Source organism: Loxodonta africana, chromosome 10 (assembly GCF_030014295.1).
Source record: "Loxodonta africana isolate mLoxAfr1 chromosome 10, mLoxAfr1.hap2, whole genome shotgun sequence".
Taxonomy (NCBI): Eukaryota; Metazoa; Chordata; class Mammalia; order Proboscidea; family Elephantidae; genus Loxodonta; species Loxodonta africana.
Window position 1 is genome coordinate 87,735,698 of NC_087351.1, and position 6,189 is coordinate 87,741,886.

Consider the following 6,189-nt stretch of genomic DNA (forward strand, 5'->3'; position numbering starts at 1 on the left):
CCACACACCGCCTCATTTCATTTTCACAAGAACCTTGCCAGGGAGCAGCATTGTCCCCATTTCACAGGTGGACAATTAGAGGCCCAGGGAGATTAAACTTGCAGCCATCCTTTCTTGCAGATTTATGACGTGACAAGCATGTATGGTTTCGTCTACTGCAGCACGGAACAGGCATTATTACCCCATTTTACAAACCACTTAACTGAGGCCTGGAGAGGTTAAGTGACTTGTCCAAGGCCCCCAGCTAACAAGGGACAGAGCTACCTCCAAGGCCCATGGCTCCCAGCCCATCACCAGCTGATAGTGATTGTCCCTGTGGTTGAATGCTTCACCCAATCAGAACCGGAAGCCCGAGGCCTTGGTTACAGATTTACTTCCTGGGAGGGCTGGAAAGTGCTCCACTGTGTTCCATGGTCATGGAGTAAATCAGGCATCTGGCAAATGTGTGCCTGGCCCAGGGAAGGGGGGCAATGACTCATCCCCCACACCCCAAAACCGGGAACTGCCCACCCCCCCGCCCCACGGGGCAAGAACTGCTGAGTGCCAGACACACAATCACTGCCATTTATTCGCACTTTACAGTCCCCAAGGCACTTTTGCACGTTATCTCCTTTGACATGACAGCTCTGTGGGGTAGGTGGGATAGGAGTTTTTAGCTCCATTTCATAGTTTTGTAAACTAGGCTTACAAAGGTTAAAGTTCACCAGCTAAAAAGAGGCAGAACTGGGAGTTGAACCTAGCACCTAGCTCTTCTGTCTTCCAATTCCTTGTTCTTTCTCCTCCACCCCTGGGGCTAGATAACTGGTTGTTGATAATGAGGCTTTGTGTCCGGACAGCTTACCTTGGATTGCTTCTCAGGTCCAGTGGGAGGCTTTCTGGACAGACGGACATTGAGAAGGGGTCAGTAATACAGCCCTGGCCCTGCACTTACTCAAGTTCCCTCCACCGAATACAGTTGGTGTGGCCCCCCGCTGAGCCCTGCCTGCCTGCAGGGCCTGGCGCTCACTCTCAGCTGTGGCCAGCACCCAAGAAACCTTGGGCTGTAATCCTTTAACATTTTTCCAGCTGTGAGAAAAAAGAAGATGTGGACTCTCAAGGGCCCTTCAAATGACCTGGTAGATGTTCCTGCAGGGTTGCCGCCTACTGGTGGCTGTGGTTCCTCTGGTCCTGTGCTTGGGCACTGCCTGCCAGCCAGCACCTCCAGAATAGAGCCCTCCTTACCATCCGCGATGGCTGAATCCCAGAATCAGTGACTTCTGCTTTGGTGAGGCTGGCCCTTGGTGTTTTCCTCGTCACCATGACCACCACTCCTGTGGGTAACAAGAAGTCACAATTGTAGTCTTAATCATAAGTGCTACATTTGAGTGTTTTCTGTGTGCCAAGCATTTTACTTACATGTGTTAACCTCAGTCAGTCTTCACTGGGAGGTAGGTGCTATTATCCCCATGTTACAGGTGGGAAAACCAAGGCGCAGAGAAGAAGTAACTTGCCCAAGATCACAGGCCTCTTAGGTGGTTGGTTGTTGGTTGCCATCGTGTTGATTTCGACTCTTGGCAACCCCATGTGTGCAAAATAGAACTGCTCCGTAGGGCTTTCAAGGCTGTGACCTTTTGGAAGCAGATTTGCCGGGCCTGTCTTCTGAGGCACCTCTGGGTAAGTTTGAGTCACCAATCTGTAGGTTAGTAGTTCAGCACATAACTATTTATGCCACCCAGGGATGCCTTTCTTAGGTGGTAGATCCGAGATATTATTACAGTCAGTCTGATCTAGGTGGATAAAAGCTGGAACCTGGCATTACCACGAGAGGGGAATCAATCCTTATTTGCAGTATGACCTCATTTCCAGGAGAACTTGTGCAGCGGGCCAGGAGAGACGGCACAGACTCACACATGTTCACAGCACACACTGAGAATTCCCAACTGTCAGACTCTCATCTCCAAGTGTATGTACAGAGGACATCACAGGCAAATAGGTTCAAGGTCCAAGCTGCCACTTACTAGCCATGAGCCTTACCATCCTTATCTGTAAATGGGAATAGTAGCATTCCAAGTCTCTCTTATGTGTTTATTGTCAGGATCAAATGAGAAATGGATGCAAAATTGTTTTGTGAAATACGAAGCTCCATAAAATGCACAGAGAGTTGACATTTACCACGTAGAAGGAATTATTTGAAAACTTTTATTCTTTAAATGGGAATGCAGAGCTTGCATTCTGGTCATGTGCACAGTCTCCATGGGGTGATGAATGCCTGGGATCCCAGACTCCTGGGCTGGGCTCCAGCTGCACTGGGCCCATCATTCCTTCCCTGGCCTCAGGGTGCTTTCCTGCCATGTGGTCATGAATTAGAACTGCACCACCTCCACCCAGGGTGACTTTGAGAATCACCTGAGCTGGTGTGTGCCACTCTGGCCTAAAGACAAGACCCGTTACCAATCAGATGGGCAGAAATTAATATGTGTTGCTCAGGATACCTACTAAAGGAAACTTGGACACACTACCAGAAAACCAAAACAAAACCCATTGCCATGGAGTTGATTTTGACTCATGGCACTGCCATGTGTTACAGAGTAGAATTGCTCCATAGGGGTTTTCTTAGCTGTCATCTTTACAGTAAGGAGCCCTGGTGGCGCAACAGTGAAGTGCTTGGCTGCTAACTGAAGGGTTGGCAGTTCAAGCCCACAGAGTGGCTACACAGGAAGAAGACCTGGTGATCTGCTCCCCACAAGATTATAGTCTAGAAAACCCCATGGGGGCAGTTATACTGTCACATGGGGCTGTTATGAGTTGAAATCGACTTGACAGCACCCAACAACAACAATCTTTACAAAAGCAGATTGCCAGACCTTTCTTCTGTGGTGCTGCTGGGTGGTTTTGAACCAACAGCCTTAGATTAGTAGTCGAGCACAAACCGCTTGTGCCACCCAGGGACCTACCATACACTGCCAGTGGGATTGAAATTGGTATAAAACGATTTGGCACGATCCGGTAACTCTAAAGCTGGACATATCCTTTGACCTAGCAATTTCCCACCTAGGTATATGGTATATCTTGGAAGAAAGCTAGCATAGGGGTCTGAGGAAATGTACAAGAATGCTCACCAAAGCTTTGTCACTTAAAAAAAAACAAACAAACTGGGAACAACCTGAAAGTCTATGAACAGGTAAGCAAATTGTGCTGTTTTCATAAAATCGAATATTCTACAGCCGTGAAAATGATGGAATCAGAGCTGTTTGTATTAATGTGGATGCATCTCAGAAACAATGTTGAGTGAAGAAAAAGCAAGTCGCAGAAGGATACATATAGTATACCATTTATGTAAAGTTTCTAAACATGCAAAATGATACTTTATTTTTTATGAAGACGCACAGATGTGGGTAATAGAGACACAAAAACATGCATAGGGTTGCTATAAATATCAAGTTCATGAATAGGGACTGCTCCTTTGGAGGAGGAGGGCTGGGCATAGCTTAAGGCTGGATAAGACAGTAGTCTTCAACTAAACCTGTGACATTTCGTTTATTTTGAAAAATCTGAATCAAATGTAGAAAAATGTTACAGTTTGTCAGAGGTGGAAGATAGGCAGAGAGATATGGGTTAGATTCTTCTCCACACTTACCTGTATACTTGGAATATTTCATAATAAAAGAGAACAGGCCACGACACAAATTTAAGTTTTTCTTTTTCCATTATTTCCTTAGCAAACTCGGGAAATAAAAACATCTGAAATTACAATGGAGTTGTAGCATACACTCTTTGAATGGATGCAAATTTAATTACATGTGTAGAGAAAGACAGAAACAATTCAAAGGGTGTGAGGAATTAAGCTGGCCTTCCCAGTCAGCAGGAGCTCTGCTGACGCAGTAGTTCAGAGCTGGTTGCTAACCCAAAGGGCAGCAATTCGAACACACCAGCAGCTCCACAGGAGAAAGGTGTGGCAGTCTGCGTCCATCCAGACTGCAGCCTTGGAAACCCTATGGGGCAGTTCTACTCGGTCCTACAGGGTCACTGTGAGTTGGAATCGACTCGATGGCAATGGGCTTGGTTGGTTCGGGTGGGCTAGAAGCAAAGCAAAGAGGGAGTATTTAAACATAGGAATCCAGTTTCCACAGGTATATTGATTTTCCTACTGCTGCTGCAACAAATTACCACAAATTCAGTGGCTTAAAACAACACAAAGTCGTTATCTTACAGTTCTGGAGGTCAGAGGGCCAAGAAGGGTCTCGATGGGCTAAAATCAGTGTCAGCAGGGCCATGTTCATTTTGGTGACTCTACGGGAAAATCTGCTGTCTTGCCATTTCCAGCTTCTGGAGGCTGCCTGCATTCCTTGAATTGGGCCCCTTCCATCTTCAAAGCCAGCAACGGTGGGCTGAGTCTTTCTCACACAGGCTGACTCTGACACTGACCTTCTGTCTTTTTCTTCCATCTTTAAGGACCCTTGTGATTACATTGAGGTTAACTCAGGATCATCTCCTTGTTTTAAGGCCAAGTAATAACCTTAATGCCAACTGTAACCTCAATTCCTCCTTGCCATGTAACATAACATCTTCACAAGTTCCAAGAATTAGAACATGCACATCTTTAGGGGACCGTTATCCTACCTACCACACAGGAAAATAAGAGCTGGAGACCCTTACCTACAGCCCTCCTCTCTACTTGGTAAAATGGACTATTCCTCATGGAAGAGCCATGAAGATGGACTTCCTACCTGGTGCATTCCCAGTACCTGGCACGGTGCTGGGCACGTAGCAGATACTCAATACACAGACACACACAGATAAGCACACAGGCACACACAACACACACAGACGCACACAGACACATAAACACACAGGGGAGTGACATAATATAGACACAGACAACACAAGTACAAGCACAGATACACAAACACCCACACACTCGTATAAGGTGTGACTAGATATAAAGTAACGAGATCGATGCTAGTCTTACTCCTTCATCTTAACCGTTGCCCTTGATTCTGACTCGTAGCAGCCCTATAAGACAGACTAGAACTACCCCATCGGTTTCCTAGGTTGAAATCTGTACGAAGCAGATTGCAGCATCTTTCTTCAGCTGGTGGGTTTGAACCCCTGACCTTTTGGTTAGCAGATGAGTGCTTAACCACTGCGCCATCAGGGTTTCTTTTCCTTTACACAGTAAAACCTGTGAAAGCTGGAAACTATGTAAGGGGGAAACCTGTCAGAGAAAGAAAACTCAAATGTTTTCCACCAAAAAGAGTGATAGAAAAGTGGTAAGACTGCACCCTGTCAAAGGCAGAAAGCTTGCAAGACATGGAAAAACAAGGCAGTCCCATTGCGTTCCGGCTCTCACGGGTTTCACTGTTACATTTCTGCAGTTTTGAAATGGGCTTTCCATATTGACAGATCTTTGCTTTTTGGGAACAGCTAAATTATGGTTAATGTCATTATTGGATGCCAGCGAGTCGTGACCCCATGGGACAGAGCAGACCTGCTGCATAGGGTTTTGTAGACTGTAATCTTTATGGGAGCCAGGTCTTTCCCCACAGAGCCTCTGGGTGAGTTTGAACCGCCAACTTTTCAGTTAGCCGTCCAGTGCTTAACCATCACACCACCAAGGTTCCTAAATTATAGTTAATAAGGTGATTAATTAAGCTGGGTATACTGTTTTGGCTTACAATGGTGAGAGACTGCTTTTCTTCTGTGATTCCTAAATTGGCTTTGTGGAAATTCCTAAAGAGGCGACTCTTAACACTTTGGACCATTTGCTGCAACGTTACATTTAAGTATGAGCCTAATGCCGTTCTGAGGGACAGTGCTCCTTTGGATAGACTCTATGTTGTGCTCCATTCAAAATCTCTGTCTTCAGCTCTGTCACAATGACAAGTTGTGCACAGATTTTAAACAACTTCACACAGGTGCAACCTCACACTGACTTACTCCTGCGGGACATCCATGGCCACCTGCTTGGCACTTACACATATGCAACCTGGGAATTAAGGGGAATTAATGCTGGTAGGACCACCCTTGACTAATTGAGGGGAGGGGCAATGGATAAATACTTCTCCTTCATCCTGCAGATGGAAGGATCTGAGATGCGTTTCCTAAGATCCTTGCAGGATTAAGCAAGACTGGTAGAGGTGGCCTGTAGAAGTGGCCATCTCAACGCATCTTGTATTATTTTTCCCTACTTCCCTGTTCCACTCCCCTGCC